The sequence below is a fragment of the Ailuropoda melanoleuca genome, chromosome 11 (genome assembly GCF_002007445.2).
Source record: "Ailuropoda melanoleuca isolate Jingjing chromosome 11, ASM200744v2, whole genome shotgun sequence".
Lineage (NCBI taxonomy): Eukaryota > Metazoa > Chordata > Mammalia > Carnivora > Ursidae > Ailuropoda > Ailuropoda melanoleuca.
The window spans coordinates 59,860,208-59,873,486 of NC_048228.1; the positions used below are offsets into that span (position 1 = coordinate 59,860,208).

The 13,279-nt window shown below is 33.9% G+C and overlaps 1 non-coding gene across 3 annotated transcripts in view; it reads right to left on the reverse strand.

Annotated features, from left to right (window-relative positions):
* The window catches only part of LOC105241479, a 104,735-nt gene that overhangs the window by 73,415 nt on the left and 18,041 nt on the right, over positions 1 to 13,279 (reverse strand). Inside the window, exon 3 of one of the 3 annotated variants that reach the window (XR_004628894.1) lies at positions 9,311 to 9,415. The exons of the other annotated variants lie outside the window; for them this stretch is intronic. This is a non-coding gene — a transcript (uncharacterized LOC105241479). The remainder of the gene's footprint in view (positions 1 to 9,310; positions 9,416 to 13,279) is intronic. 3 annotated transcript variants of the gene reach the window in all.

Below are 13,279 nucleotides of genomic sequence, written 5' to 3' on the forward strand. Positions count from 1 at the left end.
AGTGATTTTCAAATTTATATGGAAATGTAAAATTCTGTAATATTCAAAGCAATTTTGCAAAAGAACAGCATAGTTGAATGACTCACAATAACTGATTTCAAGTATGGAGTTTCCTTGAAAAGTTAAAAATAAAGCTACCCTACAACCCAGCAATTGCATTACTAGGTATTTACCCAAATGATACAAAAGTTGTGATCCAAAGGGACACCTGCACCCCAATGTTTATAGCAGCAATGTCCACAATAGCCAAACTATGGAAAGAGTCCAGACGCCCATCAACAGGTGGATGGAATATTACTCAGCTGTCAAAAAGGATGGACTCTTACCATTACATCAAGGTGGATGGAACTGGAGGATATTATGCTGAGCGAAATAAGTCAACCAGAGATAAGCAATTATCATATGGTTTCACTTACATGTGGAATTTAAGAAACAAAACAGAGAATCATAGGGGAAGGGAGGAAAAACTAAAACAAGACAAAATCAGAGAAGGAGATAAACCATAAGAGGCTCTTAACTATAGGAAACAAACTGAGGGTTGCTTGAGGGTAGAGGGTGGGTGGATGGGGTAAGTGGGTGATGGACATTAAGGAGGGCACGTGATGTAATGAACACTGGGCGTTATATGCAACCAATGAATTTCTGAACTCTACATCTGAAATTGATGATACACTATATGTTAACTAATTGCATTTAAGTAAAATAAGTTAAAAAAATCATTGATTTCAAGGCTTACTATAAAGCTTCAGGAATCAAAATCAAATAAAGAAATAGAATATGACATCCAGAAATAAGCATTTTTGTTTGTCTGACACCTTGGGCTATGTGGCACAAATTTAATTAAATAATTTACTCTTACAATGTGATATATGGTGAACGTATATATTTGCTTTAGGGGCCTGGAGCTCGAATAACTGAGATCAGTCATACAGGTGATTCATGCCTTCATGACTGATCCCTAATACAATTCCTGGACACCAAGGCTTGGGTAAGCTTACCTGACTGGCAACACTTCCCACAGGTTATCATACATCATTGCTGGGACAATTAAGCACATCCTTGTACCATCGCTGGGAGAGGACACCTGGAGGCTTGTGTCTAGTCTCTCCTGGACTTCATCCCATGTACTTTTACCCTTCACTGGTTTTAAGGTAGGAGCACAAAAGAGTGCTCTGGTTTAATAATAACGTTCTGTACCTTGATAGGGGTTTGCTTTGCATAGGTGCATTCACTTGTTAAAACTCATGAAATGGTACACTTAATATTTATGCATTTCATTGTGTGTAAATTTTATCTAGGGATAATTTTAAATAAATAGTATAAAAAATAATTAATGACATATAAGCTGAAATCTTTAGGGTAACCTGTATGGACATCTGTAACTTACTTTGAAATGACTCAAAAAGGAAAATAGAATCATGGATGGAAACAGGGATAGGTTGTACAAGTGGATATCTATCCAAGTGGATAGATATGTGTACAAAGCAAATCTAGCAAAATGTTAATGGTTGATTCTAGGTAATGAATTATGAGTGTTCAGAGTAAAATTCAACAATAAAATATTTGAAAAAATCAAAATTGGACTATTACAACAAACAAATTCCATTTTTACAGTGATTTTGAAACTGAACTACTGATTTCAATAAAGTTTCATCAAGTAAGTTTTTTTAATTTTATGTTTAAACATTCCTTCTTGGTCTGTTAGTAATCCTGAAAAATATCCTGAGAAAAGTCAAGATAGTGTTACATCATATGCAACAGTAAATGAACATCTTCCACTATCCCCATTACTTTGGTTTTAAAACTGCCAGTACAGATTGCCAACTAGTTAAAATTTTCTGGTCTTAAAGCAACATTCTATTTCTTAATCCTGGGGTAGATTTTAGTGGTATAAAACGCCAAATGGATTCATTAGTTAATAAAAAAAAAAAAAAAACACCAGTTGCCTATATGATTGTGAACTCAATAAAGAAAACTAACTTGAAAGAATGAAATAAAAAGTTCTATTACACTTATTATATTCTATAATGATCTTACTGTCCAGAAATAGTCTATTGGAATCTGATTATATTTCATGATTATGCCCTTACACTGTCCCTATTCTTTCTGTTTAAATTTTTACAGCTCCCTTAAATATATTAGTTTTCATCACCTTTTAATCTATCTCTATTTCATCCAAGGAACAAGATGAATGGCTGAATGAGATAGATTTGACAGCATTTTAGGCATATTCTCATGTGCTTTCTTATAGATCATCCTAACATGCACATTGCATTTCACAGACATACAGTACGTGGTCCTTAATATGTCATCTGAACTTAAGAAGAAACACATCAAAGCCAGAATAGAACAAAATACTTAATGTGAACATTTTAGATGTCTTCAATGTTTCTGCTACCTTTATAGACAGGCCTAGATAAAGCATGAAGGTCTTTATTATTTTATTTTCACATAATATTATAATAATACAAGTTCAACAATGGCCATCACTAAGTTTCTTACTATGTGCAGTTTCTTTCTTCTCTTCCATTTGATGTGATTAACCCAGCAGGTGACATCCTTACTGTCACCTCAACACTTTTGTGTGAAAAATGTAAAGTTTTCAATGCACAATTGTTTGTACTCCTCTGTCCTTCTGAATTGCATTATACCTGTTCCTATATTGTAACACTAGTGTGCACTTGGTGGTTGCACTTAGCATAACGCCAGCCTGACACAATATTTTTACTATTCTGTTGGACGTGAAAAATCCCGTGTTCATCTCCTGGAATAGATCCTGATTTGCATATTATTCAGAGCTATCTCAATACGCTTGTCACAGGTATTGCTGTGATGAAGTCATCATTTTACAGCTTAAGACTGTTTCAGTTCAAAGAATGAGAGAAGAAATCTTTCTTATTCTGCATTAAGCCATTTGATGTGCAGATAGGATGCTTCAAATGCCCTAGAAACTTTGCTGCTGAAAAGGAAACTATCCTGAGAGTTGAGCTGAGACACAACAGGAGGTAGAGGTAAGCAAATAACAAGAAAAGGAGGCAGGTCGGTGATTAAGCCATGCTTTTAAAATGAAACAGTCTCAGGATGTTTTCAATGGTGTAAAGCAATATTCCTCTATGGGTCAAATTCACTTGAGTTGGGTTTTAGGTTTCTTAACTAAAATTATTCTTTTTAAATATAAAGATTTCATTTATTTATTTGAGAGATAGCAAGAGAGAACACAACGGGAGAGGAAGAAGCAGACTCCTGCTGAGCAGAGAGCCCAATGTGGGGCTCAATCCCAGGGCCCTGGGATCATGACCTGAGCCGAAGGCAGAGGCAGAACTGACTGAGCCTCCCAGGTGTCTGTTAACTGAAATTATTCTAACTAAAGTGTGTACTCATAGCATTGTGTGATTACTCTTTATATACCTTTCTCCCATATTAAACCATGAACTGCCACAGATTAGAAGCCATAATGTCTTCATTTCTAGCTCCCTAAAACCTAGCAGGCTGCCTGATTCATACACGAATTTTGTGAGTATTTGTTTTTAAAAATGAGTGTGTCAGTGTGATGCTATTAGCCAAATGGATTTTTAAAAATTGAACACCCACTTTTTTCTCAAATCAGACGCATATACAGTTGAGCCTCATTATTCACAGATCTATGAATTTGTCTACTCTCTAAAACGTATTTGTAGTCCTCAAATAAATGTTCATGGTGCTTTTGTAATAATTCTCAGGGATCCTGTAAATTTTTGAGTCAGAGGCACAGCTGAGGTCAAACAGGTAAGGTGACAGAGGGAGTCATGGCACATCCTCAGCAAGAAGCCAGCTGAGAGAGGGCTGGCCTTCTTGTTTCAGCTGTTACAATGACATGACCAGGGGCTGGCGATGGTAGGGGACAGGTGAGTGTAGTGCAGATGGTCCGTCCCTAGGGCCAGCGGGAACTCTGGCTCCTGTTAGTGGGGGCCTCAGGCAAATCACTTAACTCTTTTGAATCTCATTTTATCTTTGGTAAAACTTAAAAAAAAATAGAACCTAGGCATCCAAATTGGAAAAGAAGCAGTAAAATGACATCTGTTTGAAAATGATATGATATTGTAGGTAGAAAACACTAAAGATTCCACTGTTAGAACAATAGTGGCGCCTGGGTGGCTCTGTTGTTGAGCATCTGCCTTTGGCTCAGGGGAGCCCCACATCCGCTCCTCCGCTGGGAGCCTGCTTCTTCCTCTCCCACTCCCCCTGCCTGTGTTCCCTCTCTCGCTGGCTGTCTCTCTCTCTGTCAAATAAATAAATAAAATCTTCAAAAAAAAAAAAAAACTAATAAATTCAGCAAAGTTGCAGGACAGGAATTCAACATATAAAAATCAGTAGCATTTCTCTACACTAACAACAAACATCTCAAAATAGAAATTAAGGAAACGATCTTATTTACAATAGCATCAAAAAATAAACGTCCAAGGAGGGAAAAGACTTACACACAGAAAACTACAAACCGCTGATGAAAGAAACAAACACAAATAAATGGAAAGATATTTAGTATTTACAGTTTGCAAGACTTAATATTATTGATAAAATGTCAGTACTACCCAAAGTGATCTACAGATTCAATGCAATTTTTTATCAAAACTCTAACTTTTTTTTTGCAGAAACAGAAAAAGCCATACATATATAGACCAATGGAATAGAATAGAGATCCCAGAAGAAAAACTTTGTATATATGGGCAAGTTATTTTCAACACGGGCACCAAAACCATTTAATGGGGAAAGGACTATTTTTTTTAAATAAAAGGTATTGGGGAAACTGAGTATCCACATGCAAAATAATGAAGTTGGCTCTTTTTCCTACACTATACACAAAAATTAACTCAAAATGGATCAAAGCCATAAACATAAGTTAAAACTATAAAATTCTTTATCACATTGGATTTGGCAATGATTTCTTGGTTATGGCACTAAATACACAGGCAACAGAACAAAACTAGATAAATTAACTTCATCAATATTTTTTTAAAAAGTTCTGTGCATCAAAAGACACTATCAATAAAGTAAAAAGACAACTTATCAAAAGGAAGAATTTATTTTCAAATTTTATATGTGAGAAGGGATTAATGACCAGATTATATATGAAGAAGTCCTACAAGCATGATTAAAAAATGGGTAAAGGACCTAAAGAGACATTTCTCAAAAAAAAAAAAAAAATATATATATATACACACATATACATATGTGTATATATATATATATATACATATACATATGTGTATATATATATATATATACGGAAAGCCAATAAGGACATGAAATGATGTTCAACATGACTAATCATTAGGGAAATGAGGAAAATACAAATTAAAACCACCATGGGATACTAATTCACACCCACTAGGATAGAAAGGAAAAGAAAATCAGTGTTACAGAGAATAAGGAGAAAATGGAACCCTTTCCAATTTGGGAACGTAAAATTGTACGGCTGGTGGGAATATAAATAGTACAACCAGCACGGAAAATGTTACCGCGATTTCTCAAAAAAAAAAAAACAAAACAGGGGCGCCTGGGTGGCACAGCGGTTAAGTGTATGCCTTCGGCTCAGGGCGTGATCCCGGCGTTACGGGATCGAGCCCCACATCAGGCTCCTCCGCTGTGAGCCTGCTTCTTCCTCTCCCACCCCCTGCTTGTGTTCCCTCTCTCGCTGGCTATCTCTATCTCTGTCAAATAAATAAATAAAATCTTTAAAAAAAAAACAAAAACAAAAACAAAAACAAAAAAACATAAAATTACCATATCACCCTAAGTGAAATAAAGTAGTCACAAAAGGACAAATACTACATGATTCCACTTACAGGAGGTACTTAGAATAGTCAAATTCATAGAAAGAAAACGTAGAGTGGTGGTTGCCAGGGGCTAAAGGCAGAGGAGAACTGGGATTCAGTGTTAAATGGGTACGAGGTTCAGATTAGGGAGATAAAGAGAAGCTCCAGGGATGGTTGAAGCGATAGTTACATAGCACCATGAATGTACTTGATGTCACTGAGCTCATGGCACTTAAAAACGGTTACAATGGTAAAATTTATGTTACATAGTTTTTACCACAATAATATGATAAGTGGGAGGAACAGAGAAATCTCTCCAGAGGAGAAGAATTATAAGTAATATACATATACAGACATTCAAACATATCTGCAGAGATAATCTGCCCTTATCAGTGTTTGTTCTCTAAGTGTGAGCTGCACACAATGACTTCCTTCTGAAGAGTAAACATGTGAAGGAGAGAAAAGGAATAACTTGGCAGTCAAGAAACTTGACAAATACTTCCTCAGCCAGGTGATCAAGGTCAATATCAATAGTGATAAATCATACTGATAGCATGTATTCTGAATATGAGGTAATAAGAATGATTCTTTTCCTCTGTGATCTGGCTTCCAAAAATCTATAACAAGGCACAACATGAGAAAATCATCAGAATTGAGGTATGTTCTACAAAGTCCCTGATAAGCACTCCTCAAAACTGTGAAAGTCATCAAAAGCAAGAAAAGTATTAGGTACTGTTAACAGTCAAGAGAAGCCTTAGCTTTGAGACGTGGCAACCAAATGTAACACGGCACAGAGATCAATGGGAGCCCTAGAGAGAAAAAAGATACTAGGGAAAAACCAAGGAATCTGAATAAAGTATGGATTTTAGTCAGTCGTAATGCATCAATACTGGTTCATTAACAAATATACACGTCTCTCTCTCTCTCTCTCTCTCTCTCTCTCAAATAAGTAAATAAATCTTTAAAAAAATCTAAAACTGTCCTGACTGAAAAAAAAAAAAATTATTTAAAAAAAGTAGGGACCCCTGGGCAGCTCAGTCAGTTAAGCATGTGCCTTCCTCTCAGGACATGATCCCAGGTCCTGGGATCGAGTCCCACATCGGGCTCCTTGCTCAGCCAGGAGCCTGCTTCTCCCTCTACCTGCCGCTCCACCTGCTTGTGCTCTCTCTCTCTCTCTGACAAATAAGTACATAAAATCTTTATTAAAAAATAATAAAAAATTTAAAAAGGAAGTGAGAAAATGAGTAGACAAAACACAAACTATGAAAAATATTTATAAAGTATTTTATAAAAAAATTTTATTTAGCATATATAAAATTCTTACAATTTGACCAAAATATAAAAATTTTAAAATGGAGAAAGGTTATTTTCTCTAGTTATTTAAGTTCAGGACAACTGTTTCAATTGTTTTGTTTTGTTTCTGAATGAATATTTTGGTAGGGAGATCAAGTTAATAGCCATTCTCTGTCTTCTTATAAACATGCTAACATAGTAAGAGAAATTCACATTTAACCAGAGACACTAAGAGTAGTATCATGTTGGGATACACAGTGAATACTTGCTCTATGAAATGATATAGCTTTGCTTTATGGATTACTTTTAAGTGGATAAAATAGAAGGAGGAAAAAAGGGTGAAGCTGTAACTCATGTGGCTTAGCTAAAAATTTAAATTTCATAGTCTGCCTGAACTGAGAAAATAAGTTGCATAATCTCTAAATAGCCAGTATTAAGGTATTTGTCAGTATTTTTTACTGATTAAATGTTTTATTAAATCAGAAAAAAAGTGTGTTTCTTAACTACTCAACCCCAGAGAATATTATTTATACAAATTTGTTTTATTTTATTTCTTACTCCACTTTGAGAAAATATGTACGTGTTTCACTAATAAGCATTGTCTTTTGTTCTCTTTATGGTTGTATGATGGGTGTGAATAGGTAGTAAAGCTCTGCGTTGCAATGGGATATAAATATGATCTAGATTTCCCCTACATGAACATAGCAAGATTTTTTAAAAAGGGTAAGATCTGAAGGTTGTGGACATAATGCTTTTTTTTAGGTAATAAATTATTATATTTTAAGTTCTCAGTAGGAGCCTCTTCATTTAAAAGTTAAATTGAATGAACCAGATACTGTATTCGTTGCTTACTTCAAAATTAGCCATTCAATTAATGAGAGATGTTGGCAAGGGTTAAGGATCAAGGACTCTGCATTATTCATTCATGTATTTATTATGTATTTCCTGCCACACTACATTACCCTGGTTCTATGTCTTATAAATAAGAATTGGAAACCTTGTAACACACTGAATACCAATGTATCTTAGCTGCGTAGAAATGTATTACATGCACATGCATTAAAATCATAGCACATTAGACTTGGAACCTTATAGATCATTTAGTCCAATTTTATCATTTTTCAAATACTTTGGAGTGAGAATGGGAATTGTTTTGCAGAAGTGAGGGAAAGACTAGTTTAAATAGCTTCTCAAAAATCACATGCATACTTAGTTTTAGAACTAGAGTTAGAATCCAGGCATTTTTATTTTCAGTGTAACATACTCTCCACTTCATTAAGCTGATAATTTGAAAAATGTCACAATTAATGTTCTATGACCTTTATGTGAAAATGTATAACCTCTGGTAAAATTAAATAAAATGTAAATAATCTGCACATATGTTTTAAACAATTATTTTCAAATACTATAAATTATGTTAAATATAATTTGTATACTATATTTTAGTGCAAATGAAAAGAAACTATAGTATAAAGTAATGGGGGTCAACCATGTAACATTCTGCATTTTATTCAGATTTGGATATCTGATCTCATTTTGTATAATGGATGTGTACAATCTTACTCTTCCTAAAGGTGAAAAGGTAAATAAATTCTGACACTTTCTTCTGTAAAATTAATCTTACCGAATCCTAAATATTTGGAAAAATCAAAAAGAATAGAACATGGTAAGGATAATAATTTATCATGGCCTGGGTAGAATATCATCCCCAGCATTTCTGTCCCTCTACTTCTAAATCTGTAATCAATAGGCATAAATAATCAAAAAGCCATCTTTAAATAAAATGAGTAAAAGCTAACTTTAAATACAGCTGAAGGCTAGAATCAGCTTGATATGGCAGAAAGAAAAATGAATGGGAATTAGAAGACCATACACAATATCTAGCATTGTCACTGACCCATGTTACTGAACAATTCATTGGTTCTCATTTTCTTTGATCTCATGAAACAACAGGGACAAGTAACATATCTTTGCTACAGTTGTATCTGCTTCATACATTACATGTTGAAGATTATATTTTACTATGAAAAAAATCTCAGGTCTTGTAATTTACTTCCCTGATCTTACATTATGTAAATTGAAATTCAGAAATAACAATAATAATTATAATAAGAGTGTTCATTGAAAAAATGGTATAAAATAACAAAAAACCTGCTATTACTTAAATGAGTGTAGACTACAAATAAACATTTTAGATCATTACAATTAAAGCCTATTGAAAGTACCATTCCCTGATTGTTCTTCAATTCTTCAAGGTAAAAACAGCTCTTCCTTGGTTGGTTGGTTGGTTGGTTGGTTGGTTGGTTTTACAGAATCAGTCCTTCAAAACTCTAGAAGAAATGTTAAGGGTACAAACTTACAGCTAATAGACACATAAGTTCTGGAGTTCTAATACACATGAAAGTGAATACAGACAATAATATTGTATTATAATCATCAGTCTTGCTAAAAGACTTAATTGTTCCCACCACAAAATAAGAAATGAAGCTTACATGACATGATAGGGGTACTAATTCTACAATGGCAATCACATTACAGTGTATCAGTGTATTATATTAACATGTCGTACACCTTAAATTTACACAATGTCATATCTCTAATATATTTCAAGAAAAATAAAAGTTCATAAATAAAATAAAATAAAACTCATGTATTAATGATGGATAAAAAACTCTAGCAAAGGTTCTGAAATAAAATTTAATTTTAAAAAATAAGTAAATAGGGGCGCCTGGGTGGCACAGCGGTTAAGCGTCTGCCTTCGGCTCAGGGCGTGATCCCGGCGTTATGGGATCGAGCCCCACATCAGGCTCCTCCGCTATGAGCCTGCTTCTTCCTCTCCCACTCCCCCTGCTTGTGTTCCCTCTTTCACTGGCTGTCTCTATCTCTATCAAATAAACAAATAAAACCTTTAAAAAAAAAAAAAAAGTAAATAAATTTTTATCAAATGTCTTATATTAAGGATCAAATAATGAATATGTGAACAAAGTTTAAAAGAGTCTGGTTAACAAACTGAGGGCTTCAGAGGGGAAGGGGGTGGGGGACTGGGATAGGCCGGTGATGGGTATCAGGGAGGGCATGTATTGCCCGGTGCACTGGGTGTTATACGCAAATAATGAATCAGGGAACATTGCATCAAAAACTGGGGATGTACAGTATGGTGACTAGTATAACAAAATAAAAATTATAAAGAAAAAAGTCTGGTTAAGTAGTAATTATTGGTTAGGGAACCAGTTGGGTTTGAGGGTTTTTTTTAAACTATAATCCATGTATTTGTTTTTGTACACCATTTAAACATAGAGGACCAACGTAGAGACTTCTAATTAGGGCAATGTGGTAGGTCAGATTCAAAGACCCGAATCATTTTTAAATATACAGCTGATTTCATTTAAAAAAATAAATAAGTAAAATCCCTATTGACCAAAGAAGAGAGACTTGAGAATCGGAGCAACAAGAACATTAGCTGACATTATTGTAGTTCTGGATGGTTCAGGTGACTTCCAGTCTCAGTAACCACAATCTTGTAGTTTTAATGCCCAGATGTGGGAATAAATGAGACATAGAGGTATATCGCCCACACAATTCTGGGGACAATGATAGGCTATGGTCTCAGTGAAAAGGTAGCACACACACAAAAATAAATCTTACAGACAGAGCCTTTTGTCTACTTGGGTTTTCGTTAATTTCAAAATGTTGTAATTTACAGTTTTACTTCATGTTACATTATATTGTTATTTCTATTGAAAGCACTTACTGAAAATCTATTCGTTTTCAGATTTCTGCCAAAATACACTGAATCACTCAGTCTCAAATATTCTTTGATAAGAGAGAATTATAACACTGTACACAAAGCAGAGTTTGAGAAAGTTAAGACTAAATATAAGATTATAAACCATTTTTGTATATTTTTGCCATTTTTCTTATAATAATTACACATGGAGAATAGCAATTCAAAATGTTTTTGTAGTCAATGATGGGAGGGATCCCTCTTTACATCTGATGAGAATAAACCATACTTTTGATTGAAAGAATGGCTATTGTACATAATGCATCTGGGGCTTTTCACTTAGAAGTCAGATGTTTCATTCATGAATATCTCAGTCAGTGAATGTTAAAAAAAAGGCAATGATTCTAGATTGGTAAGGCTGTACTAGCATCCTATTTTGTAGGGCATCTGTAATAGCTCTATAATTACAAGGGAATTACACGTTCCTACAAATTACTTGATAATTATACTTGATATTACCAAGTAATTCAAAGATTACTTACTATATAACTTACAATTTTGAGATCTCATTGCTACATATTGCTCTCCTTATTTTAAGGGTTTGCTGCTACCCTGAATAGTGGACACTGAGAGTATAGTTCTAATTATTTTTAGGTTACTTTGCAACACAAATTTGTTATAAAAAGCAAACATTTGTGAGAAAGAGCCAGTAAATATGAATATGTAGTCATTTATCTTCAGGCTTAATTTGCATTCATAATACATTTAAGTATTATATTTCCTTTAATGTAGATGGTTCTGTAGGACCAGGCAGGGGTTTCTGATAAAAGCTACTTTTAAACCAAAATGATAAATTAGGTAAATTAATTCATAGTAAATTGATATAATCAAAATATTACATTGCATCAAATACTCATAACTATTCAGATTAATAGCAAACTTTAAAGATCAAATGGTAGGTCAATTCGGTTATGCTAGAGACTCAACAATATTTATATAACATTAATTGGCATAGGGAAATTTAAAGATTTTAGAAACAATTTAATCTGAGTGTAATTATAGAGCAACTGAAATATGTGTTTGGATTTTTGTGAGTTTTAATAAAAGTCAAGGAAAAGAAAGGATTAGATAATGTTTCTTTAATATCCTATGCCAGTTAATTGCCAATTAATGTTTTATATTGGGATTATGAGATGTATAGATGTTTGCTTGCAAGAAGATATCCAATGAGAAGGAGTGAGTACTGGTGTTACACTCCCCCCTCACAGACGGAACAAGAATGCTCGGAGAACAACAGGAGAAATTCAGCCAGATAGGTGTAGATCTAATTCAAATTGAGGTATTAGGCCCTTAATATGAAAATTTGGGGCCTCACTCAAAATTAGGAATTTCAAGACAGCAATAGTTAAACATTAAACCAAACATGAGATCGCTCTGAATGTAAGTTCTGTGCTCATGCAGTTGGTCCTGTACCAGGGTCCAAAATACTTCTTTTGTGGCCAGCACTGGCCAGGGCACAAGAAGAGTGAATTCGGAATGGATAGAAGTCTAAACTAGCAACTTGAAATTACGAAGTATTTTATAATCTTTAGAATAAAGAAGTCATAAAACTGAAATGTATGTAGAAAACAATAAAATGATCCCCCCCCAAATTCTTGAGACACTTCTAAGTTTCACTTCGGAAAAATTTGAACACTTACACTTTATTATTAAAAAGAAAAATCCTGAAAATAAACAATGTAGGTATTAATCTCAAGAAATCAAAAACTAAACTATATACTAAAATAATATGATGTGTTATAGCTTAATTAAATAAGAACTAATTTAACTAGTGAAACATTACAAGAATCAGTAAGTATTGATTTTTACAGAATCAAGCTAAAAAATGGGAAAAAATCAGGAAATTTAGGGACTTTGCATTGGTTCTAACTTAATAGATAAATAGTGATTCAGAGGGAAAAATGACATTAGAAAGTGTTATAATGTTATAGTTTCAGGCATCTTCAAATTCCATCACTAAAACAATGGAAAAAGAAGAAAAAGTTGAGAGGATTGGAAGGATAGAGTTTAAAATAATCAGTTGTGATAAGGAAGAAATTCATGTCATGATAGTATTGCTAGACTAGGATAAAACGTTTCATGAATTAATGAATGCACAGAGTAGTTTCAGAAACTGAGGGAAAGGTGGAAATCTACAGTTGCACATGAATTCTTAGAGGTTAATGTGTTAACAGAGCTCTCAAGCTCTCAAGCTCTCAAGTTACCGCCAGCCCAATCTTATGTCTCTCTAGTGCTCTGATATAGGATAGGCTCCACTATAAAAAAATCCTGATTTGAATAAACGATGAAAAATGACATTTCCAAATAATAATAATGTAAGCTATACTCAAGTAGAATGGGAATATTTATGTTTTCAAGTGTTTATGATCTAAAAATATTCCTCTTGTGTTTATTCTTATTTTATTTTACC